This window comes from Symphalangus syndactylus, chromosome X, assembly GCF_028878055.3.
Source record: "Symphalangus syndactylus isolate Jambi chromosome X, NHGRI_mSymSyn1-v2.1_pri, whole genome shotgun sequence".
NCBI lineage: Eukaryota > Metazoa > Chordata > Mammalia > Primates > Hylobatidae > Symphalangus > Symphalangus syndactylus.
In genome coordinates, this window is record NC_072447.2 from 31455780 (window position 1) to 31481451 (window position 25672).

The 25672-nt window shown below is 39.7% G+C and overlaps 1 long non-coding RNA gene and 1 other non-coding gene across 3 annotated transcripts in view; both read left to right on the forward strand.

The window, feature by feature from the left end:
- LOC129475734 (uncharacterized) overlaps positions 1-23937 on the forward strand; it is a 167584-nt gene extending 143647 nt beyond the window's left edge. For both annotated transcript variants that reach the window (XR_010119597.1, XR_008654850.2), the window contains one exon: positions 23223-23937. This is a non-coding gene — a long non-coding RNA (uncharacterized lncRNA). The remainder of the gene's footprint in view (positions 1-23222) is intronic.
- Positions 10146-10249, forward strand: LOC129476604 (small nucleolar RNA U13). Its single transcript, XR_008655028.1, has one exon. It is a non-coding gene; the product is annotated as a small nucleolar RNA U13 (small nucleolar RNA).
- Positions 23938-25672: the final 1735 nt, after the last annotated feature.

Consider the following 25672-nt stretch of genomic DNA (forward strand, 5'->3'; position numbering starts at 1 on the left):
ATTCTGTGAAGAAAGTCATTGGTAGCTTGATGGGGATGGCATTGAATCTACAAATTACCTTGGGCAGTATGGCCATTTTCACGATATTGATTCTTCCAACCCATGAGCATGGAATGTTCTTCCATTTGTTTGTATCCTCTTTTATTTCATTGAGCAGTGGTTTGTAGTTCTCCTTGAAGAGATCCTTCACATCCCTTGTAAGTTGGATTCCTAGGTATTTTATTCTCTTTGAAGCAATTGTGAGTGAGAGTTCACTCATGATTTGGCTCTCTGTTTGTCTGGTATTGGTGTACAAGAATGCTTGTGATTTTTGTACATTGATTTTGTATCCTGAGACTTTGCTGAAGTTGCTAATCAGCTTAAGGAGATTTTGGGCTGAGACAATGGGGTTTTCTAGATACACAATCATGTCATCTGCAAACAGGGACAATTTGACTTCCTCTTTTCCTAATTGAATACCCTTTATTTCCTTCTCCTGCCTGATTGCTCTGGCCAGAACTTCCAGCACTATGTTGAATAAGAGTGGTGAGAGAGGGCATCCCTGTCTTGTGCCAGTTTTCAAAGGAAATGCTTCCAGTTTTTGCCCATTCAGTATGATGTTGGCTGTGGGTTTGTCATAGATAGCTCTTATTATTTTGAGATACGTCCCATCAATACCTAATTTGTTGAGAGTTTTTAGCATGAAGGGTTGTTGAATTTTGTCAAAGGCCTTTTCTGCATCTATTGAGATAATCATGTGGTTTTTGTCTTTGGTTCTGTTTATATGCTGGATTACATTTATTGATTTGCGTATGTTGAACCAGCCTTGCATCCCAGGGATGAAGCCCACTTGATCATGGTGGATAAGCTTTTTGATGTGCTGCTGGATTTGGTTTGCCAGTATTTTACTGAGGATTTTTACATCGATGTTCATCAAGGATATTGGTCTGAAATTCTCTTTTTTGTTTGTGTCTCTGCCAGGCTTTGGTATCAGGATGATGCTAGCCTCATAAAATGTGTTAGGGAGGATTCCCTCTTTTTCTATTGATTGGAATAGTTTCAGAAGGAATGGTACCAGTTCCTCCTTATACCTCTGATAGAATTTGGCTGTGAATCCATCAGGTCCTGGACTCTTTTTGGTTGGTAAGCTATTGATTATTGCAACAATTTCAGAGCCTGTTATTGGTCTATTCAGAGATTCAACTTCTTCCTGGTTTAGTCTTGGGAGGGTGTATTCGTCAAGGAATTTATCCATTTCTTCTAGATTTTCTAGTTTATTTGCGTAGAGGTGTTTGTAGTATTCTCTGATGGTAGATTGTATTTCTGTGGGATCTGTGGTGATATCCCCTTTATTATTTTTTATTGCATCTATTTGATTCTTCTCTCTTTTCAGTGTATTCAAGTGTTTTTGTATTACTTCAAATTCGCTATGATTTTGAAATTTTTCAAAATAAGAAGTTGGGAAGATATTTTGTAAATTTTAGTGTAATTTCTTTTTTGAACGCATGAGTTACTTAGAAGGGAATGTCAATCTTTATAGATTTCTGATCATTTTTTGTTATTGATTTTTAAAATATTTTCCTTTCAATCTGATAACATATTTTTCACGACTTTAATTTTTTGAAATTGGTTGAAACTTGTTTTGTGGCCCAGTATATAGTCAATGTTTGTAAATGTTCAATGTGTACTAGGAAATAAAAGTGTATTTTGCAGATGTTGGATGGAGTATTCTATAGATGCCCATTAGATCAAATTTGTTAGCTATTTTGTTCAGTTTTGTATTTTTAATGATTCTTGTCTGGTAACTATCAGTTATTGGGGGAGGGATGTTATAATTTCTCACTATGATTGTGGAAATTACCTATTTCTCCTTGTGGTGTTGTTAATTTTGCTGTATGTATTTTGAAGCCATGCTATTTGCATATCAACTTAAAGTTATTATATCATCCTGGTAAGTTTTATCTTTATTATTACAAAGAATGTTGACTTTAAAGTCCATTTAGTCTGGTATGGATGAAGCTATGCCAGAATTCTTTTTGTTTGTGTTTGGATGGTATATATCTTACCATCATTTTACTTTCACTTGTTCCATTTTCTTTTGTTTCTGATGATTTCTTATAAACAGCATTTAGTTGGATTTTTTGTTTTTAATCTATTTATTTCAACCTATGTATATCTAAGTATATTTAAATAAAATTTCTAAATCCACAAGATGTTACTGTTTTATACAAAGTTCATTTACATGTAGCCACACATTTATCATTTTCATGGTTCTCTTTTTCTGCCTTTCTAACATTTGATCTTGTTTCATTTTCTTTTTTCCTTCTGCCTGAAGAGCTTCATTTAATGCTTTTTAGCATTCTTTAGCATTGATTTGCTCATAGATAACTCTCAATTTTTGCCTGAAATAATGTTTATTTTGCATGTTTTATTGAAGAATATTCTCACCGGATATGGAATTCTAAGTTGTCAGTCATTTATTTTCAGTACATTGGATATATTAATCATCTGTTTTCTGCTTTCTACTCTTGCTGTTGAAAAGTCAGCTGTCAGTCTAACTACTGTTTCTTTTAAAAGTATCTGTCTTTTTCTCTGATTTCCTTTAAAAGTTTGTCTTTGCCCTTAGTTTTCTGCAATTTAACTATGATCTGTCTAGGCTGGATTTTATATATAAAATCATCTGTTTTTCTGTCTTCTCGCCTTTGGGAATTCCAATAAACATAATGTGGACCTTCTCATTCTGTCCTTTGTAATCTCACTCTTCTATAGTTTCCTCCCTTTGGTCTCTCCCTGTCTTAATCTGGATAATTTCTTGTGACCCTTCTTCCCATCCACTGATTCTCTCCTCAGCTGCTGATAAAGCTGTCAATTGAGTTGTTAATTTTGATCATTTTATTTTTCAGCTCTAAAATTTGTATTTTCTCTTTGAAGTTGGCTTTGTCATGTTTTATATTGTCTCTTTCTTGCTGAAATTTTCATGCTTGGCTTTTATGTTCTTCAATATAATAAGTGGTAATTTTACAGTTTGTATCTAACAATTCTGCATATGTCACCCATCTGTTACTTTTTTCTATCATCTGCTGTTTTCAATTACCCTTAGCCATGCTATCTTGTTTCCTCATGTCCCTGGTTATATTTTATTGTGTGCTGGATATTGTATATAAAAAATTATTTGTATCAATTATTTGTTACCTAGGATGATGCTACTTTCTTCTGGAAAAGATTTGCTTTTGCTTTTGCTAGATCCTGGAGGTGAGAGCAGTCTAGTATCACCTTTATTCAAAGTCAAAGGTTGGGATTTTTGGAGCCCCCGGATGATGGCAAAACCAAGCGGCAAATCCTGTAAAGGCTCATTTACTTCCTTTTCATTCTTCCTCAAAGGGTGCGGCCTTCAAGATCTCAGTGAAAAGAGAGGTACTTTACCTGGGTTCCCACATTTCATGGGCCTAGATTTTAACTTTTATCCTCTAGTCCCATGAAGCTGTTGAAAGTGCATCTCAGTGGTCCCTTCCAAATCAGAAAAAGCCCCTAGGACAGAAGTTGCTCTGAGTGCTTTTCTTAACTTTTAAGGTTACTGTCCTTTTCTGGATCTGATTGTTGCTCACCATCTCATAGCTCCTAGATGATTTTTAAGATGTTTCATATATTTTGTGCAGGTGAGTAATGTAATTGTCTCTCTGCTCCAAACCCATCTGTTACAGACCGAGTTGTGCCCAAGCCCCCTCCACCCTCCACCCACACAACCACACACACACAAATTCCCGTGTTGAAGCCTTAGCCCCCAATGTGATTGTATTTGGAGATAGGGCCTGTAAAGAGGGAATTAAGGTTAAATGAGGTGATAAGAGTGGTACCCTAATCCAACAGGACTCATGTCCTTATAAGAAGAAGAGTCATCAGGGATGTGCATACACAGAGGAAAGGCCATAAGAGGACACAAAATGAAATCAGCTGCAAGTCAGAGAGAAAAGTCTCAGAAGAATCCAAGCTGACTGACACTTTGATCTTGGACTTCCAGCCTCCAGGATTGTGAGAAATAAATTTCTGTTGCTTAACCCACCCAGTCTGTGGTATTGTGTTATAGCAAGACTGATACAACACTCTTCTGTACTCCCTCCTGTGATGTTGGGGCAGAGACTGTGCAAACCCATTTTTTCTTTTCAAGCTGGCTACCTAGGGGGCACTAGAGGAGATTGGAAGGCAGGAGATGGAGGAAAGGACATTCTCCTTCCTGTCTGCTTCGTGTTCCTGTGAGCATCACACCAGAAGCATGGCACCTTGACAGTGGCAGTTAAATCTAGTTTGCAATTTTCTAACACTCCAGATCACCTTCATTGCCACCCTTCCCCACCACCACTCCCCCATGAGATACCAGCACCACTGGTTGATGTCACTTCCTGAGGGGTCTGGGTCTCAGCCCAATGGGACCCTCCTCCAAGCTTCTAAGTTTTTATAATTCCTGTATCTCTTTCCTCTGCTTCCCAGCCCCAGGAGTTGTAGTGGCCTGCAGCAGATGTTACCTTTGTAATAACTTAGTGTTCTCATTTTGCATTTTCCATTACCTGGTTAATAACTTCATACCTAGTTGACAGTTCTTTATGTTAAATTATCTTCATTAAAATGGGTGATTTCTGTCTCTTCATTAGATTTTCATTGATTCATATTTCATTAGTGTTTTATGTATCTTCTGTGAGAGTGTTGGTCAAAATTGCTGTTCTCCCATTAGCAAAATTAGAAGCTCCTGCCAATGTTATTATTATGTTATTCAAACAATGGTTGCATTCGTTGCATCATCACTAAGGCCAAACCATGTGGTTTTTGCCCCAAGATAGGTGATGGGGAAGTCCTATTTTTAAATGTGTCGTTATCCTCTTTCATGGGGGGATCTTTCAGCTCTGTTAGGAGAGATGTACACCTCTGGTCTCACAGGGGGCTGTTCCCCTTTCAGACTGGACATAATGAAAGGTGGCCTGGCCTGCAGTTTAAAGGTTTGTGAAGAGCAGCTGATATGGTCACTCAACTCGAGACATCACCAGCACACATCATTACTGCATTTTGACTCAGGCTGAAGGTGGCTTACTAACCACCTCGGCTTTTTAGACTTACAATGATGTGTCTGAACAGGATCTTGCCTATCACCTGGTCCAATGCCCTCCATTCCTAAGTGAAGAAACTCAATCTGGAGGTCCTATGGCCTAATTAATACAAATCAGGAGTAGGACCCGGAATTGCTGACACTATTCCAGTTCTCCTTTCCTTCTTGGCTTTAGTTTCTTATGTGCCCACATGCCCATCCGCCTCCGGCCTATCTTATGCTTTGTCTTCTGCTGTCCACCTTTCTAGTCCCCTTGTCTCCCTCAACCCTAATGCATACTGTGCTTCAGCTAAGCATCATTGTTCATTCTTCCCTGAGCACAACACTGATGGTCTTTCTTCTGAACCTTTGTTCCCATTGTTTCCTCTGCCTAAGATTCCCTTCCCCCTAATCAAACTGTTAAAATCACCACCCATCTTCAGGGTCAGTGTAAATGCAATCTCTGTCATGCATCCTTCCCTGGAATACAAAGCTGGAAATAATTTCTCCATCCTCTGTGTTGCTATGACACTCTGTATTTCTGTTGGAACATCCATTAGTTGTACCTTTTTTATAGTTGTTTATTCTCATTTTTTCTCTATGAAATTATAATCCACCTGCATGCAGAGATTCTTTCATCTTTGACCCTCCTCAGTGCCTATCACAGAAGCTTCCATAGAGTAATAATAATAATTGGTATTAAGCCTCATGTTTAAAGTTTTACGTGGATTCTCCCAATAACCCTATGAAGTCAATGCATTTACACATGAAGAACCTGAGACACAGAGAGATTGAGAAACTTGCCTAAGATAACACAACTGGGGACTCCGTCTCAGGGCTGCTAATGCCAAAGTTCAAGCTCTTATCTACAATGCTACACTTCCTTCTAAGGACTATGTGGGGACCTGAATCTATTTTATTGTTATTAAACACTGAAAAGATAATTTGTACTTGGAAAGTATTAAATACTTGAATCTATGAAATTAGTTGTTATCCAAGTGAGGAAGAAAAAACGAAAACACTAAATAAAGGTTAAGATCCCTCAAATGTTTCTCAGTAAAAAGTGAAATGCACTTCAAATTATTTAAAATTTCTGATCTCGTCTCTCTATTTCGAGAGTAAAGTGTAAGTCCTCTCCCAGTAAAGAATGATTTTATAAAGTGTAATGTGGTTTATGAAACCTTTAAAATGCATGGAAGGAAAGAGAACAACATGAGTCATTATTATTAGTTGGCTTAAATGTTATGAGAACTCTTGTGGGTGAATAAGGGCTGGCATCACTTCAGGAGTCTGCCATTCTTGGATGGGTGTGGGATTATCGTGCTTTATTTTTATCACCTCAAGTGGGACATAACTAACTACAGCAGTGTCAGTTCTGTAGGATACTAAAGATTAGTATAGGGCTCATTTTCCTCACTGAACCCCCAAACCACTTGGTAGCTGAGGGGATTTTAAATGCAAGGATACATAACCAACCATTCCTCAGAACAAGGCCTTCTAAAACATTTGGCCCTGAAAAGAAACCCAAGGAGTTAGGTCACAGTTGGCCGGAGTTACTATTATATTTTACTTGGAGGAACTACAACAAGGAAGTGATGGGTTAGCAGTAAGGTGGGACACAGTTTTGTGTTTACCTGAGAGGCTGTGTGGTGAAGTGTTCAAGCTTAAGGAAGCTTTGACAGCAGACAGGCAGACCCCAGACCGCCCATCTGGGCCTGCCATTTAATAGCTCAGTGACATCGGCTAAGTTACCTCGACTCTAAGCTGCACTTTCATCCTGAGTCAAATGGGGATAATGATACTCATCTTAAAAGGTTGTTATGATGACTTAATAGCACAGTGTGTCTTCCCAGACCTGAGTCATTCCTATATTACCATATCTGTCAGGGTAATTTTGAGGAAACTTTAGGAAAGGGATCTGTTACAAAAGTGTGGGCAGGGCTCAAGGGAACCAGCTGAGGGACAGTGCAGGACCCAAGGTTAGCAATTGCGGGGAGCTGTTATCACACCAGGCCTGAAGGAGGCAAGAGGAGAAAACACACACAGGACTGGGGAGCTGTTTAGAGAAGGCTGCAGGACCATGGCTATCAATGAAGGGCCCAGTCAGCCTGCAACAGTCCAGCTGGAGAGGAAGGCGGGAACCGAGCATGTACCTCAGCCTCACTCTCTGCCTACCTGCCATCTCCTGCTGGGGCTTCCCATTGGCTGAGCCCAGCAAAATGCCAGAAGGGAGTTGATAATATGGTCCATGTCAGTCAGCTTCCTGGTAGAGGACAGAGGGAAGGAGGCAGACAGAAGTGGGTGCAGAGGGGCAAATGGAACCTATCACTACACTGCCTTGATTAATGTTTGCCCATTTCCCTTTTAAAATAAAATTTCCTTTTATTAACTGAAATAAATTTGCTTTCTAAAAGAGACTTCTTAAACCTCGTCCTAAGCAATGATATCCATGAAATCACAGGTTGGATGTGCTAGTTTTTTTCCTTATAATATACAGTAAAATCAATATTAAAATGGAAAGTGTGCACATATGTACTACATTTTGGGAAGTTTGGTCTCAGTTCAGAGCTTGGAACATAGTAAATACTCAAGACAGTGGTCATTTCTGTTGCCGGAAGTTGCAGATGAACATGCAGTGGAACACATTGTGCATATTCAAGCTAACTTTAAAAAACGTATGTTACTATTACTAACATGATGTTTTCCCAATGCATTTTCTAACCATATATTGCTAATTTATAGAAAAACATGATACAAGTGAGTTTTGTGTATTTTTAAAATAACTGGTCCACCTTAATAAATTTGATTATTTGGCCCATTGATTTTCCATTAGATTCTTTTGGTTTCTGCAGGCAAACAAGCACATCATCTGGGAATGCTGATAAGTTTTTCCTCTTATTGCTGTTTAATGATGTCTTATCATAGTAGCTAGAACCTATAGGGCAATATTGAACAACAATGAAACAACAGTGGTGGTATCTGGAATTCTTTGTTTCTTCCTTACTTCAGTGGAAATGCTTCTAGCTTTTTGTTGTTTGATGTTTTTAGTAACATTAAACATGATGTTGGCTATTGGCTTATGAAAGATATTTTATATCTTGTTAAGGCAGTGTCTTTATATTTCTGGTTGATGAAGAATTATTATCAGAACGGGCATTGTGTTTTACCAAATACTTTTTTTTCTTCTTTCTAATTATTTTTTATTTCAATAGCTGTTGGGGTACAAGAGGTTTTTGGTTATGTGGATGAATTATATAGTGGTGAATTCTGAGATTTTAGTGCACCCGTCACTCGAGTAGTGTACATTGTACCCAAAATGTAGTATTTTTTATCCCTCACCTCCCCCTTCTGAGTCTCCAAGGCCCATTATATCATTCTGTATGCCTTTGCGTACTCATGGCTTAGCTCCCACTTATAAGTGAGAACATACGATTTTTGGTTTTACATTCCTGAGTTACTTCACTTAGAATATTGGCCTCCAGCTCCATCCAAGTTGCTGCAAAAGACGTTGTTTCATTCATTTTTAGGGCTGAGTAGTATTCCATGGTTTTATATATATATATATATATATATAAAGAAAATTATATATATATAATTATATATATATAAAGAAAATTATATATATGTATATATATATACATATATATAATTTTCTTTATCCACTCATTGGTCCATGGGCACTTGAGTTGGTTCCATATCTTTGCAATTGTGAATTGTGCTGCTATAAATGTATGTGTGCAGGTACCTTTTTTGTTTGATCACTTCGTTTTCTTTGTATAGACACCCACTAGTAGGATAGCTGGATCAAATGGTAGATCTACTTTTAGTTCTTTAAGCAATCTCCATATTGTTTTCCATAGAGGTTGTACTAATTTACATTCCCACCAGCAGTGCAGAAGCATTTTCTTTTCACCACCTCCACACTAACATCTATTGTTTTCTGACTTTTTAATAATGGCTATTCTTATAAGAGTAAGGTGGTATCTCATTGTGATTTTAATTTGCATTTCCCTGATGATTAGTGATGTTGAACATTTTTTCATATGTTTTTTGGCTGTTTGTATAACTTCTTTTGAGAAAAGTCTATTCATGTCCTTTGCCACCTTTTTGATAGGATTGTTTGTTTTTTTCTTGATGATTTGTTTGAGTTCCTTGTAGATACTGGATACTAGTCCTTTGTCGGATGCATAGTTTGCAAATACCAAATGCCTTTTAAATGTCAGCTGAGACCTTACATTTTTGGAATAAACCCTGCTTGATTATGATGTATAATTATTTTATTATATTGTTTTATTATTCTTTCTAGAAGAGTTAGATCTTGGTTGAATAAAAGGAGAGTGTGTATGCCTAAAAAGTCTTGTTCAAGATTTAAAAAATTTTTTTAAAATTATTTTTAAAGATTTTTGTGGGTACATAGTAGGTGTATATATTTCTGGGGTACATGAGATGTTTTGATACAGGCATGCAATGCAAAATGAGCACATCATGGAGAATGGAGTATCCATCCCCTCAAGCATTTATCCTTTGAGTTACAAACAATCCAATTACATTCTTCGTTATTTAAAAATATGCAAAGAAGTTATTACTGACTATAGTCATCCTATTGTGCTATCAATAGTAGGTCTTATTCATTCTTTTTTTTTTTTTTTTTTTTTTTTTGAGACGGAGTCTCGCTCTGTCGCCCAGGCTGGAGTGCAGTGGCGCAATCTCGGCTCACTGCAAGCTCCGCCTCCCGGGTTCACGTCATTCTCCTGCCTCAGCCTCTCCGAGTAGCTGGGACAACAGGCGCCCACCACCACGCTCGGCTAATTTTTTTTGTATTTTTAGTAGAGACGGGGTTTTACCGTGGTCTCGATCTCCTGACCTCGTGATCCGCCTGCCTCGGCCTCCCAAAGTGCTGGGATTATAAGCGTGAGCCACCGCGCCCAGCCCTTATTCATTCTTTCTATTTTCTTTTGTACCCAGTAACCATCCCCACCTCCCCCCCAACCCCTCACTACCCTTTCCAGCCTCTGGTAACCATACTTCTACTCTCTATGTTCCATGTTCAGGATTTTGAGGAACTAAACGTGTACATAAAATTCAAGTACACAGTTTTTTGTGGTTCATAAGCATGATGATTGGGTTTTCATGCTCATGTGTGAGATGTGCCTCCCTCAAACCTTGTTACGACGTTGGCACGTTACCCATCTGATGTGAAAAAAATTACATACTATTTACTCTGATGAAGAATAAGGATGTAAGAGCCTATTAGTAAAATTGTATGTTGTGTGTAGAATAACGTTTAAAATAATGTTATATGAGAAATAACTGTAGTTGCAGTTTCCCAATAAAATAGAAACATCCTTCCCTGGTATGCAGGCTATTGAGTCACTATTTTACCTCCAGCACCTTAGTAGTTTCTCAAAGAATGGAGGGACCGAAAGTTAGAAGATTCTGTCTCAGCTGTTCTTGCCCTTTCAGAATAGAACTCAAGGCAGAGATTAATTTGGGCCTTGAAAATCTTTCTACTTTTTTTCTGCTCCAGAATCAGACTTTTCTTTTTCTGTACCTACTTAGAGTAGGTAAGTTTATCCTAGTATGAGCAAAGACAACTAAGTAAGTAAGTAACAAACCAAAATGTAGCATAAAGGAGTTGTATGTATGTGTGTGATGCACACATATGCATGGAAGGGATGTACTTTACATTTGTTTTTTTGTTGTTGTTGTTATTTTTTTTAATTTTAGTAGAGACGAGGTCTCACTATGTTGCCCAGGTTGGTCTCGAACTCCTTGGCTTAGGCGATCCTCCTGCCTAGGCCTCCCAAAATGCTAGGATTACAGACATGAGCCACCATGCCTGGCCACCTTTCTAATCTGCATAAATCTGGGCCACCCTAGTGTTCACCTCCGCTTAGTGCATATTCAGAAGATACACTGCTCTAAGAATCCAAATTAATTGAAAACCTATTTAAATTGTTTACAGCAGTATCCACAAAATGTGAAGAGGGAATTCCATTCATAGCACTCAGCCAAATTCCTCTTCACTCACCTTTCATCATAACTTCATCATCACAACTATTGCATTATGATGAAAGCCCCATTTCTTTTCCATTTCTTTTCTCTTCCTTGAAGTTACGTACTCTTGACCCTTCCCATTGCAAACCAATCAAACTCTTTTCAGTTCAAGCCCTCACCCGTTGGCCAGATATGTATGTTAAGTCCCAAAAACTATTAGGCAAAGGCAAAATCCTTACTAGGCAGAGTTTTTATTTTGTTTTGTTTTCCCATAATACATGCAAAAACAAAATTTCCAGGCAACCTTTAAACTTTCGCTTACCCAGGCCTTTAATTTTCCCCCTCCAGTAAATATTTCACCATGTTCTCATGTGATAGATTCTAAATCCCCTCCACCTCCATCAGTGAAATTATAGAAGAGCCAATAAACGACAAGGGGTCAAAAGCAGGGAGACCTGGGTAGTCCAGGACCTAGCAAAGGAATTCTGCAAGTAATGAAGTGTTGCATTTGTTGGCAAAAACATGGTCACAAAAAGTACCGTCTCTTCTACTTGGCCTGGTTCCCTTGAAGCTGAAGTTTCCCAAAAAGTATTACTAAAGTCTCAAGAAAGAGCTACAGGAAGAACAAGGTGCATTAAGATGTCTCTCTGCTTCTTAGAGCTGGAGGGTTTCCAAGGGCTGAGATACATCTAGATGGAGGAGGGGGCCCTGACTGCCTTGGGCAGTTTCTGTCCCTGCCTTTGCCCCTGCCCATGCCCCTCAATCTCTAAAGCCCAGACACCCCCTCCAGCAGAGTGATGAGCCTATTTTTAAAGACCAGGCATACTCTGAATGAATAATGACTTCTCTTTTTCTCTACTCTGTGCCAATCAGTGACTCATCAACCATTTTCTAAATGACTATGTTTTCATTCCCCAGTTTCCTTCACAGTGCGATATTAGAGAAGATTAAATGCAGCCCCTAGCTGCCTCCCTCTGCTTTTCTGCGTCTTGTTTTAGAGATGTTAATGCCCCCAAAATAGAAGCATTTCGTTGAATACTGATCATTTAGTGGCAAGTGAAAACACACACACACACAGCCGTGTTAGGGAAAGGTTTGTATGACTTCCAGGAGGAGGATGGGTAAAAAGAAAAGAAAGTGGTATCCTGGACTATGATGGCAAATGTGGTATCTCATCTGGACCTCATTCCCTGCCCCTCACTGGACTCCTAGATTTCCAGGCTGGAGCCCTTTATTAAGGAGCTACCTACACTTTGTATAGTCACTTTCTACTCCTTGCTATTCTCTTACTGCCAAATCGTTGTTTTCTTTTCTAGGGTTTTCTCTTCCTACTCCTGCTCCCGGACATCACTGTTTCCAAAATGAGGCTTGCCTTTTTTCCCAGGGGAAAAGAGAGGGTTTGGATGGTGAACATAAACTCATCACCGTTTTTGGGCTAGTTATATTTCACTTATCCTGCTGCTGATGGGCCTGTTGTCTTATCTTCTTGACCAAAAAGAAGAAAAAAAAAAAAAAAGAAAAGAAAAAGAAACCCAACAACCCAATCTGTGCCAGGGATTTTCTATTTGTTCTTCTCCACCTTGCTCTGTGGCCCATGAGCTTCATTTACATGGATTACATCAACAGAATTCTCTAGTCCACAGACTTCCAGATGAGTGTGAACCGGGGAGAGCATCAGAAGTAGATTTGGTGGGTTGGGGGTGGGAGGACAGTGAGATTTAGGTATTTATTCTGCTCAGTTCCATCTTTGGGCCGATTCTGTCCCCTGCCCTAAGGTCACTGCTTCTTTCAAGAAAGCCTGCCTACATTACTCTCTCCTTCTGGTAACCACCCTTCCTTTGGGCCTAGGGGTGGTAACAGCTCTGCTGCTAAGTCCTGAGTCCTTGCATTGTGCCCACTTGCTGCCATTGTGTAATTAGTCCCTCAGTAAAAGAACACCAACGTGGCACATGTATACATATGTAACAAACCTGCGTGTTGTGCATATGTACCCTAGAACTTAAAGTATAATAAAAAAAATAAGTTAGTACAATAAAAAAGCAGAGTTCATTATTTGTTTACAGCTTTTCCAAGAAAGCCTTATTGAAATATAATTGCTATTCAATAAAGTGCACATATATAAGAAATTAATTGTACACTTATACGTGTACACTCATGAAATCGTAATCACAATCAGAATAAAGAATATATCCTTCGAAGAAAAAGAATGCTCTTCAAATCATTAATTGGTTTCCTGTTAAGATCCCAACTGGCTCTATCTTCACCTGTTCTCCGTCCCCACCCTACCCTGTCATCCTACTTTGCTCTGATTTTTCTCTCACTTCCTGCAGCATCTTCTGGCCTCCTTAGGCCTCTAGCAAGAAGCACAGCTAGCCTTCTGAGGCATCTGCTGACCCTTAGAGAAACAGATCAAAGGGGCACAGTGGCAGGGATGAGTCTTTCTGGAGCAAGAAGTACGGCCTCTCAGAAATCTTCAGACTTATGATCTCAACGTGTTGTGCATGAGCTTCAGTTGCTGGGGTTAAAGGATGGGGATTGATTTGGAGCTGGTATCCCTTGACTAGAGCAGTGATTGAAAAAAAAAATGGAGCTGGATTTTTTTATCACGGCTCAAGCCCTCCACATTACAATGTACTTGTCCTGAGCCTACAGGACTTCTTCCTCTGTGAATCATTCCCAGATCATCTAAGGCCACAGTAAGCTCTACAGCAACTGCATCTCAATAATCATAATAATCATAATTATAATCATTATAATGGCTACCAATTACTGAATGCCAACTCTGAACCAGGCGCTCTGCCTGGCTTTTTGCGTCAGTAAACCAAATGGAAGTTTCCGTCTCACTCTTAAGGGCTGGCTTCCGCACGGTATTTGAGAAAAGGTCACGTTGAATCCCGATCCATTCCCAAGTTGTCCACTGGGGTCTCTTGGCTTCCCTGAGTCACGTGTTACTTCCGGTTCCACCAGGGGGTGCAAAGAACTTCACTGTGGGTGGAGGTCTGGAGCCCTTAGAGGGCCTGCACTTCGGTATGTCTGGGAGTTTTGCGGGGTGGGGGCGGAGGGGGGTGTAGTGATGATTGCCGAGTCCCAGCTCTCACTTTCCTTCCCGACACAGCCAGATTGTGATGCGGGTCTGTCAGTCTGTGAGGAAGGTTTGAGTAGCATCAAAGGGAAAACTGCCTGTGAAGGGAAGGATGAAAAATCGCAGGACCCTTTGAGGTGTTTAGCTGTCACAGGGGGACTCTTAGAAGCACACCCCAGTTCATGTCCTGGCCCTGGCTCTCCACCTCCACCTCAGGTCAGCTCTCTCTGTGGAAGCCCTTGCTTCTTCCACCTCTGCCTCTCCCCTTTTGGAAATGTTCATCCACTGGGACCATTCTCACCCCCAGGATGCATCCCTCTTCCCCCAGCAGGACCCCTCCTCCAGTGCGAGTTAGTCAATGGGAGGACCTCTGCCCTGTCCCCTGGGTGGTATATATCTGTTCTCTCTCCCTCAAGACCTGCACGCTAAGGTGAGGGACAGATGCATGTCTTTACTCTTCAGCTTGTCTTGACAGTAGCTGTGGGCAGCGCTCTCTCTCTCTCTCTCTCTCTCTCACACACACACACGCGTGTGTACACACACAGACACACACACACACACACACACTTGCAGAGATCTCCCAAGGACAAATATTGATTCTCAGGGTCAACATAGTCTACACCCAGATGGAGAAAGAATTCTTTCCCTAAGTGCTTCCACATTTTGCAAGGCCCCTCTTCCACAGTGAACTTGGTACTTCACATCATTATATGATAGCAGTTGGTTTGTCTATTCATTTTTCCCATTCAAGTTGCTCAGTCTCGGCTCTTTGAGAATGGACTCTTTAATGGCCACCCCTTTCTCTATGCAAAGACCCAGTCCAGGTGGAGAGATGGCCAACTATATGAGATATTGCATTTCTTAGTTAAGGTCCCTCCTCTGCCTGATGGAGTGGGTTTGGTTTCATTCCTCCAGTTCCATATATCTTAAGCTCTAGACCCTCACAACTTCCTGGGGTGGCTGAGATTCTTTTCCCACATTCTTTGCCCTAGTGAATGGCCCATCAATCTGGGGACCTAAGAATTGGCCTTTTCTCATTTCATGCTCTAGCCCTTATATCACATACATTACCAAGTTCTGGTGATGTTAACTCCTTGACTGTTTCTGGAACTTATCTGCCTCTTTCCATTCCTCCCACTTCCACCACTCCCACCATTGCCGGCATGGTGGCTGCCAGTCCGTTCATCCCGTCATCCTTCCCATCCTTTATCTGCCATTGCTGTTCACTTTTTCACTACTTGTATGTGGTCATGCCTTCCCCAACTAAACTGCAAGCCTATGAGGGCAGGAATTTTGTCCATCTGGTTCACTTCTGTATCCCTTGTGCCTGGCACAGTGCCTGGTAGGTAATAGGCGTTCAATACTTACTTGCTGAATGAATGAATTGTTGAGTCCAATTCACTTATCGCAGAGGCTGGGAGATAAAGCCCCTAGCACTGTCTTGTATACAGGAAGCTGTCGAAGAATACCTGTTGGATAAATGAGTGTTTCTTTTGCTCAAGGCCATGTAGCTAATTAGTGGCAGCACTTAAATCAACTGGAGTACATTAGAAACACCTGGGGAGTTAAAAAAATTCCTGATGCCCAGGCTGTACTCTAGACCAATTAAAGTAGAATTTCTTGGGGGGGTCTAGGTGTAAATATTTCTTAAAGCTTGCCAGTTGGTTCTGATGTTCAGCCAAGGTTGAGAACCATAATAAATCATGAAGTAGGGCCAAGGTAACCCCACAGTCCTCATACTGCATCTAATAGAAAAAGTTTGAGAAAAATTAAAAACCTCACTGAGTGAATTGAACATTGAATGCCCTCAAATAGTGGTAGCTTGTGGGAGAAAGAGAGTGCGTCATCATGTTGGGTTGGGGCCATACCCTGGTAAGAACCAACATGTGTTAATCTCCAAAAGTGAACCCTGAGGGCAGAGAAATTGTTTTGTAAGGTGGTTGTAGGCACTAGAAGAAAATAGGTAATAAGAATGTATTCGAGACTGGTTACTGGGACGCTATTGCCTAATAATCCTCTTAGACCACAGAAGAGTAACTCCAGAGATTTGAGGTGGATTTTTTGTTTGCGTCATTTAAAATGGGCAAATCTCCAGCTGTGTTTACCAAGGAAACCCTTTTAGGCAATGATGGGTAATAGGTCGGAGGAGTTGTTTTCTCCCAGAAAAACATCATGTTGGATAGCAGCGGTACTTGGTGGTTCATATTATCCCAGAATCGCCAACCCCTTTGCTTGAGGCTTGTTTTCAGAACTGCCATATGTGAAGCTGGGAATTATGACTTGAAAGAGAAGTGAGAAAAGAAAGGATGGGTGATTTGCCCAAGGACTGCTTTAAGTCATTGAAATCACTGGGAGAGAATGCTGTTCTCAGAGTTCCCAATTTTGAGCCCCTGCTCCATCCTTGGGGTGTTACCCTAACCACAGAGGGCCAATGTCGTGCAATTAGAACTCCTTACAATGACAGTTTCTTAAATACATTACTGGGTTTCTTAAAATATGAGGGAATAGCAAAGTAAACCACTGTCCAATAGCACAGAATTAGATTTTGTCTATTTGTAACATATATAATAAATAGACACTGACGTTAATATATAAAGTACTTAAGTTAGGTATTATGACTCAATACAATGTTTAATTAAAATACTATGTTTACATGGCCAATACTTCTATTTATAAAGAATTGCCCAGAGGGATTTTGCAGAGCTATGAAGATGCATGGACTAGCCTGTCAATTTGTTCTAGGTTTTAGCCATTCAAGTGGCATACATAGGAGAACAAGTCTAAGGAGGAAGAAAGGTTATACCAATTCCAGGGCTTTACTAAGATGGAATCCTGTTTTGGGTGGAAAAACCAAGCCATAGTTATTGTAAAGCTGATGGAATTGGCCCAAATGGAAACTCAATTTCAGTAGCTTTTCTTACCTCCCAAGTCTAACAGTTCTCTCATGTTACCTTCATTTTACACATTGCTTTATTCCTCTGGTGTGAACATAATCTGCAGTGTATATTTCATGTGTTTTAACATTAAAAACAATAAACCAGCATGCAAGAATTCAGCATGGATTAATATTGAAAATGTCAGTGGTTGGAAACATGCAATCTTGAAATCAGAAGGGTCATTTAGGTCAGTTCCTTCCCTCTAGGTATTTGAATGCTTAAACACCAAGATGTTGAATTTGGAGACAGGTCATTGTAAAAGATCTCTAGGACTAGAGAGTCCATAAACTCAATTCAGGGTTTCTACAGTCAAGAGACTTGTATCATTTGTTTATTTCATATCTTATCACATTTTTTCCCCTGGGTTAAGCCCAATTCTTCCTGTTTAGAAAAAATTACAGTATAAGGAGACAGGTCCTAGGGCAGAGGAAGGTTTCATAGGTTATGGGACACTAACAAGGTAGTCTTTGCCAAAAGTGGTCACCTTAGGGCTGTGCAATGAAAGAGTAGGGAAGACTGGGGCAATGTTCTACTTCTGAATACTTAAGAACTGTTATCTAATTATCTACTAATATGATAAAAGATTAAGTTTCCAAGGCATGCTACAGCTGCAAATTGAGCTTATGGCAGAACAAGCATAGTTACTCAGATCATATGTGATTTCAAAAATCAGCTATCTCAGCATTTCCATTTTATGAACGCTTGAATCCCTTTGAAAGTAATGCCATCTTTCCAGTTCCTTGAAATATTAAAAGATCATTTTCTTCTTTTTGTATGGTAAATAATTTAAAAACCCAATTTTAAGCAAATACTGTTTAATTTTAGGTTAATAATGGATTAAACAAGTAATTAAAGCTTACTAGGAAACACAATGTAATTTTTTACTACTATTCATAATCTATAAAGACAAATTTTAATATTTTCCTATTTAACAAATGATATTATTTATTGGCCTTAAATTTCTTATATAATAAAAACTAGACTGTCAACAAATTAAATCGACATATTATTTTGTATGTGGTTCTGGGACTGAACGTACATCAAAATTCAGTAGAAATTTAAATCTATGTTCAGACATCAAAATAGACAAAAACTATTTTCGTGACATGATGTTAATAATTTATATTGTACTTTTTGTATATGACACATTTGAAGGTTTTTAAAAATGATAATGTAGGATAAAAGTTTTAATGCTATTTTCTATGAGCATAACAAATCACAGTGTGAATAGTTTTTATTTAGTGCAAATGCAAAATGGTAAAATTATCACTATACTTTCTAAATTTAACATTAATTATTGAGGTACCAGAAACATCCTGACGAGTACATAAGATTTTGATAAGTTGAATACTGATCTAGAGGAGATTATCATAATTATTCCTGTTTTTATGCTTCACATTAACTTGTGCCTCAATATTAAGAACGCTTATGCATCTTATCTTATGCACTGGCCAATTGAAGGCCAAATTATGATTAGTAGTTAAAACTATTAGCATGTTACACTGGTCAGAACCAACATGGTGGCTAGCTATGTTTAGTTGGGTGATGATATATTGTGTGAGTTATAAGCAAGCCCCTCTAATTTCTACTAACCTTAATTCAAATGGGAATGTTTTCTGATGGTTTGTTCCAAAGGAGAAATGCAACAAATTCTATTCCTTATTAATTAAAGAAAAATGGCAACAGACACTGCCTTAGATCAGGATCCTAGGAGCAGAACCTGAGGTGGGGAATTTTCAGTGCAGATGATTTAGTAAGATAATGCTCCCAGGAGAAACCTGTGAAGTATGAAGGAAGCAGAGGTGGCAGGGGAAGGATCTAAGCAAAGATGTGGATTCAGGAGAAGGCCAGCCTCAGCCTGATGCCATAGAGAGTGCTGGAGTGTGAGTACCAGCACAGGGTTTGTTTTACACCCTACCATTGAGTCATTGGCCATGGGCTTCCCTTCTTGGGGGGATATAATCTTCCAGGAGGGACCCTCTGAGATACAGGAAATCCTCCAGAGCAGGGTGCACCTGTGAGCAGTTAACGTCCACAGCCATGGAGGCTGAGTGTGCTGGCTGGGTGAAAGGAATCTGGAAGGGGAATCAACCATCATCTGCTACAGACATAATTTCTTTTTATTATTTTAAGTATATAAACCCAGTAGAAGCAGCTCCTGAATACATAAACTGTTTGTTGTGGAACAAATGAATGTTTAATATTGAGTGCCTGTCTCTCCCTAATTGTCTCTCCCTAATTGGAAGTTAAGCTCCATAAGGGCAGGTCTTGATCTCATTAGTTTGCAGATGATTCCTTGGTTCCTAGAATAGTCACAGACACATAGTAGGTATTTGTCAGATAACATCTATGGAATGAATGAATGAGACAGATCCAGAGCCCTCATCTCCTGAGTTTTGTAGCATTGCTTTGTAGGGAATTGGTACTCCTGCCAGTCAGAACCACATCTGACTGCTTGTACAGTGGCCGACCCAAATAGGGGCATTTTTCTCACAAATACAAGAAATCTGGAGTGGGGCAAATCCAGGTATGGGAGGACACTTGGCTTTATCATTTATAATCCAAGAGCTTTCTCTCCTTTAGCTTTACCATCCTTTGCATGTGACTTTTATCCTCATGTATGACACGGTCACAGGATGGCCCTTCCATCTCAGTCTGGATTCCATTCTGGTGTGTGTGGGGGGGGTGGGGGGAGAGGAAAAGGGAAGGAGCAGGAAGCAGCAGCCCCTGTATCAGGAAAACAGAAACATTTCCAAAAATCTCTAGCAGATTTCCATGTAGATGTCCTTGTCCAGAACTGTGTCATCTGGCCAATCCTGAATGCAAGGGACTCTGGGACTATTAGCAGATTGGCTGGTGACATGGCCACACAGGACAAAATTGGGATTGTGTTAGGAAGGAAGAAGGGGATAACGGGTGTCTGCCACTGTAGCAAAACTACACCAGGCCTATGGGTGTGTGAATACAAATACCCAACAGCAAAGAAGGCAACATTCAAATAAAAATAGAAAATAATTTTAAAAACTCAAAATCCCTTCTTTCTTCTTTTTCTGCTTCTCTATCCTTTTATTATGACTTTCTTAGCAACCAGAGGTGAAGTTGTCCCCAAAGTCAGTAGGCAGGAAATACTTTAAACGTGTTTCAAAACAGATCAAAATGAAGCTGTAACTAAGGCACTTGCCTACAGCCCTTTTTTTAACAAAATTCTTGTACCACTGTTTATTTTCATCCTAGTAGCCTGGCATTCCATCTGTACACTAGTGAGTGTGTAGGATGGTCACCTTTTAAATTCTTTTTCTCTACAGTAGGAAATTCAGACTCCTGCAATGTTTCTGCTAGTGTTGTCGTTACTATAGGAGACTCCTAGCTGCTATTGTGCTTTATAGCAAGTCTTGAGTTTCTCCATGGAGAAGGTTTTATTATTTCCAGACTCTTATTGAACCCATTATGAGGCCATCGAGACAGGATGAGAAATAAAAATGACTACTTTGTGCACTGGGCTGTTATTCCTGGATCTTTACAATTGAAGTGGAGAAAGAAAACACCTCCGAAAAAATAATTTAAGAGGCGTGGCTGGTTGGTTGTCTCAGATTTGATCCCAGGAGTCCTGTAGTTCATGCACAGATATGAAAAGGACCACATAAGTACATTTTAGTGACATTTTTTAGTTACAAATCTCCTGGTGACAAAATCACCTTTCCCATTAAGGGTCATCTGGGTGCACAATTTAAGGGTTGGCCTTTCTATTAAAGTGCCTTTGCTCCAAGAGTTCTGAATTTCCATTTACAGAGGAGTTCTTTCTCTGAGTGTTTGATCATGCTGGGTTTGAAGTGGTGTGTTGATATTTTTGTGCCTTTGTGTTCCCCATTCATAAAATTGGCTGTAATTTTGGTTGTATTGATGAGGAGGCACTGAGTCAAATATCCTGGCCCCAAGAGGGTAAGACACCATTTCTGCAAGTAGATTTGTTAGCTAAGTTCATCAGAAGGGTATAACAGTTCCTTCCAAAGAATAAGACTCTCACCTAGTATTGCTAATTGGCCAGATATTGTTTTTGTTGTTTGTTACAGCTTGTCTAATGCAATATCATATATTATTATCCAAGTGAGCGTCTTACGGTGATGTTAACTTGTTATACACCCACATAAAATATGTTATTCTCTGGTTTTCTTATTAGATTTACTAACATGTCATTGTTGTACCATTAACATTTAACAGCCTAGGAAGAGGAAAGAACATGTTATATTGTACAACTCTTGGCAAAGCCAACACTGATATAGAGAAGTCATTAAGCTTCGTGAAGTTTTTACTTTCTTGTATGCAATTTCTTATCATTAATATACAGTTTGTATTCCTCCCAGGCCCCCTGATTTTGTAAAGGAAATAGAAGGAGAGAAAGGGGGAGGGGAGCCAGGAAGAGACACAAATGAGACTGAGCCATTTCTAGTGCCTGCACTTACATCAGTGATTAATCAAACTAATGGGGAGTTCTAATTCGGTGCTTTGCTACCCTTAAGCCCTGTAATTGCGGTGTCTCTGAACCCAAAGGAAACACGTTGCGCTCTGCATGCCCAGGCGCATAGCTTTTAAATCTTCATAACTCTGTAATTACTACAGTGCTTTCCTTCAAATCTGGCTCAATTTCACTTCCTTAATGAGCACCACAATCTTGATAAAGTTTGAAGTTTGCTGCCTCTGCTGTTCGCAAGGACTCAACCCCAGACTGATAATGTGAGTTGTAGATTTTACTCCCTCAAGTTTCTCTCCAAAAGAGCTGATTTATTACAGGACCACCACAGTCAAAAGCACTTCCTCTGAGTCAAGGCCAGCACTGGGTGTTTTCATCACAGAAGGGTGCTTGGGGAGGAAATTCTGAACAGTTAAAAAGTGGGGGGAGCTTATGAACCCCTGGAGAATGGCTGTTTAGCTTTATTAGCACCCTGTGCCCTAGAGACTGTGGTTCATCCTACCTAATTGAGGACTTTTCTTCATAGGAAATATATTAAAAATCTTCCACTTCCTCTTTATAAACTGAGCCCTGCCAAAGAGTGAAAATTATAAATCAGCTATTTTTTAAAAGAAAAAAACCTACATAATTTCCACATTATTTCTCCTACCGCCGGGTTTTCAGGGTTTTTAAAAGACTTGCTGGGAATGCCATTTAGTGATTACAGTCAAAAGCACATTTTCTCCTGCAGCTGTTTGGAGGGTGTCTTAGTTTTAGCCACTCTGTTTTGTTTTTAACCATGTAGCGCTGCTTCGTCTTGGCTTTGGTCTTTCCGTTTCTAACCTGTGAGAACCAGCGCCGAAGCTTGCGTTGTCTTTAGAATCCCTGCTCCAGTCTATGTTTCCCCCAGACAGTGTTAATCGCTCTGGGATTCTGAATAGCACTTAATTCTTATCTCTATTATAGCTTGCCTGGCGTTGCACTACAATTATTTGTTTACGTGTCTGTCTACCCCACTAGACAGCACCCTTTGAGAGCAATGTTTATGTCTTCTTTCCTTTTATATCTCTGGCATCTCACAGAGGCCTAAGCACCCAATAAATGTTTGCACTCAGTAAATGGAAGCATCCGGTCAATGTTTGTTACATCACCAAAGGAACGAATAAGTGAATGAAACTCCATTGTTGTTTGCTATCACCATCTGCTTTAATTCTGTCAGTTATTTTGAGTTACGTATTTGCAGTTCTGACTAAATCCAGATTTGGCATGTTTAAAATTATATTCAGTTGTAAAATGTGAGGCTAGGATTTTTGAAGATTAGAAAGAAGTAAGAATTTCTCCCACAGGAAACAATGTGAGTAATCAACAGTTCTCTGCAAAGGAAGATAAAAAGGCTGGTTGGAATAGTCTTTGTATTCACAGTCTTTGGCATTTTGGGAAAGCCACTTTAATAGCATTATTTTTTCTGCCCATGTTTTCCTATCAATAAAATGCAGAGAGAAACCCCTGTCCTTCACACTTGATAGACTAAATGAAGATTTTTAAGGAAGAAAAGCACAAGCTGAAACAGGGGAAAACCTTCAATGGTGGTATATAGTCTTTTTTCTCCCTCGAAACTATACACATGGTAGTTATCAATATATGTGTAAATATATTTATGTGTATGGTGGATTAATATTTTGATGTATTAATATGTTTCTCTCCCAGTGTTTCAAGGGAATACCTATACACAAAGCCACATTCAAGGTTCCTGAACTGGAAGAACTTGGACTTTACAGTTGCAAAAAGTAAGCTATGAAGGCTTTGGACATCATAAACCACACGTATGGAAGAATGCATGCTTCCTCATTCAAGATGGCATACAACCATGGGCTGTGAACTTCCTCCCGTGAGCCAGCAAAACTAAAGGAAAGAGGGATTTGGGGACTCTCAGAGCTCAGCAACTAACATTAAACTTCGGAGAACCTCTTGGAAAGCCTGACGATGGTGGCCTTCTGGTGTGGGAGAGAGAGGAGTGAGTAACATCTTTCTGTGACCCTTCAGTCGGCTATGTGTATGAGCTCTTTCCACCTGTTTTAAGGCTCTCTGAAGTTTATCCTTTATTTTTCTCTGAAGGTGTTGTTCTGTACTGTAACTTTATTTGTAAGTGCAGTTTAAGTGTAGGATAGCCATGAGCTCCAAAAAGTTTTCTGCTTCATTGTGAACCACATGACTCTCCAATGATTTCCCAAAAATGACAACCTCACCCTCCTCCACTCCTCACCACCCAATTTCAAATCTGCTCTTCTTCCTTCACGAGATATTGTAACATTGCCTTTTATGTACAAACTATATTTATTTACTTTCAAATTGTAGCCCTTCACCTATGTAAACTTGCTATATTTTTCTATCTGTGAAATGGTTTAAGTAACTTAGCTTGGGATGGAATGCTCATAATTTTTTCCAATAAAATTAATGGAAATATTTTTCATTTAACAGGTTTTTACTTAGTGGCAGGGCTTTTTAGGAGTAGATTACATCGATTAAATGAGGAATAGGTGCAATTAGGTGGAGGAAAAGACACTTCAGTCACTATAATTCAATGATTATGCTAACGTGCCCCATGTATCTCCTGGCATTTCTTAGTCAAAAGAAATATTTTCAAGTATAAATAACGGTAGGATATTCGAATCAGAACATTTTTAGTGAAGAGTGTTTTAGGAATCTCTGCTTTGCAGCTTGTGAGGTTCTATAGGAAGCCTGACTAGGGTTCTGTGGAGGCATGAGGACAGCCAGGTTGAGGACAGTGGTGCCTCATGGCGCTCTCAATGCTGATCTTCAAGTTCAGCAAAGCCCTTCTTCCTTCTGGGCTGGAGCAGGCAAGAATGTAACTGTGGGGCGTGGTGACACAGACAGGATCTTTGGTTCATTTTACAATGGATACAGTTTATACTGACCAAACATTTGAATTTATGGGCAAATTGTGCTGGCCTTTGTGCTGCATGAATGACTGCTGGGAATTAGGCGATGGGGTCATTTAAAAATGTTTCCTTTCCCTTCTATTTTGGCTACAAGTGCATGGTAAGTATACATGTGTACATGAATAGGAGGCGGTGTGATTGGGAGAGATCAACACACACCTAACAATCTGGTGTAAAAATCTGGCTTCTGAAAGCAACCTTGACTTCATCAGAACTTTTTGTGGGAAAATTTGGAGTAAAATGTCACAATTCAGGATTTAAACAAGAAAGACACAGCTCCCAGGTATGCTGAAAACTCATCAGCTTAAGACTATTCACATATCCTGTCAGGATTACATGTGTTGCTACCCTTTTTAAAATTTCAGTATTTTAGTTCTAGAAAGCAGGAATAAAACCCAAAAATGTGTGTAGGGGTGTGTGTGGGGGGGGTAATTCACATGGGAGGGACTTGAGTTGGGAAAAGGGTAGGATGGGGCCAGCAGGCTGTCTTGAAGTTGCCTTCCCAAAGCTAGCAGTTTTTCATTTAGATGGTGTCACTAATGTAAAACAATCGTTATGTTTTCTAAAGATACCTTTATTCATATCTTACAGAGGACTGGGAAAACATCAACCAACCGTATCAATGAATATGATCATTTGCATTAGTTTTGGTTTTGGTGACTTTGAAGGAGGGTGTCTTTCTCCCCAAATAAAACAAAAACAAAAACGTAATGTGCTCTTGGAAAGGTCGCTGGGGACCACCACCAAAGGAAGGGGAGAGGACAGCGAGAATGAAGGAGATCAAAAGCCAAAATTAAAGGTTTTTAAAATTTTAACCAAAGGGCTTTATTAGCACACAAGTCAGAGTCGAGGAGATTACAAAGAGGGCACTCCTTTTTGCATCTTTGAACTGTGCTTTGAATCATTTTGAAATCTCTGCTTGAATCTGAGCTGATCACTTGGGGGCAGACACTAAGGTAGCTGGCCTGTTTTTTAGCTTAATTACCCCCTTGAACCCTTTCTCTCCTGGGCCTTTGCCCTTCCTTTCTGATCATGTCTTTTGGGAGCCCTGGAAGGAACTTGCCAATAATCTGAAACTCCCTTTAGGAGTGAAAGTCCCACACCACTTATTCATTGCCCCTGTCAGTGCTCAGATGGGCCCACTCCACTGGCGCCCTTGCTATTAATAGGACAGTGCTAGGTAAAGAAGAGTGAGAG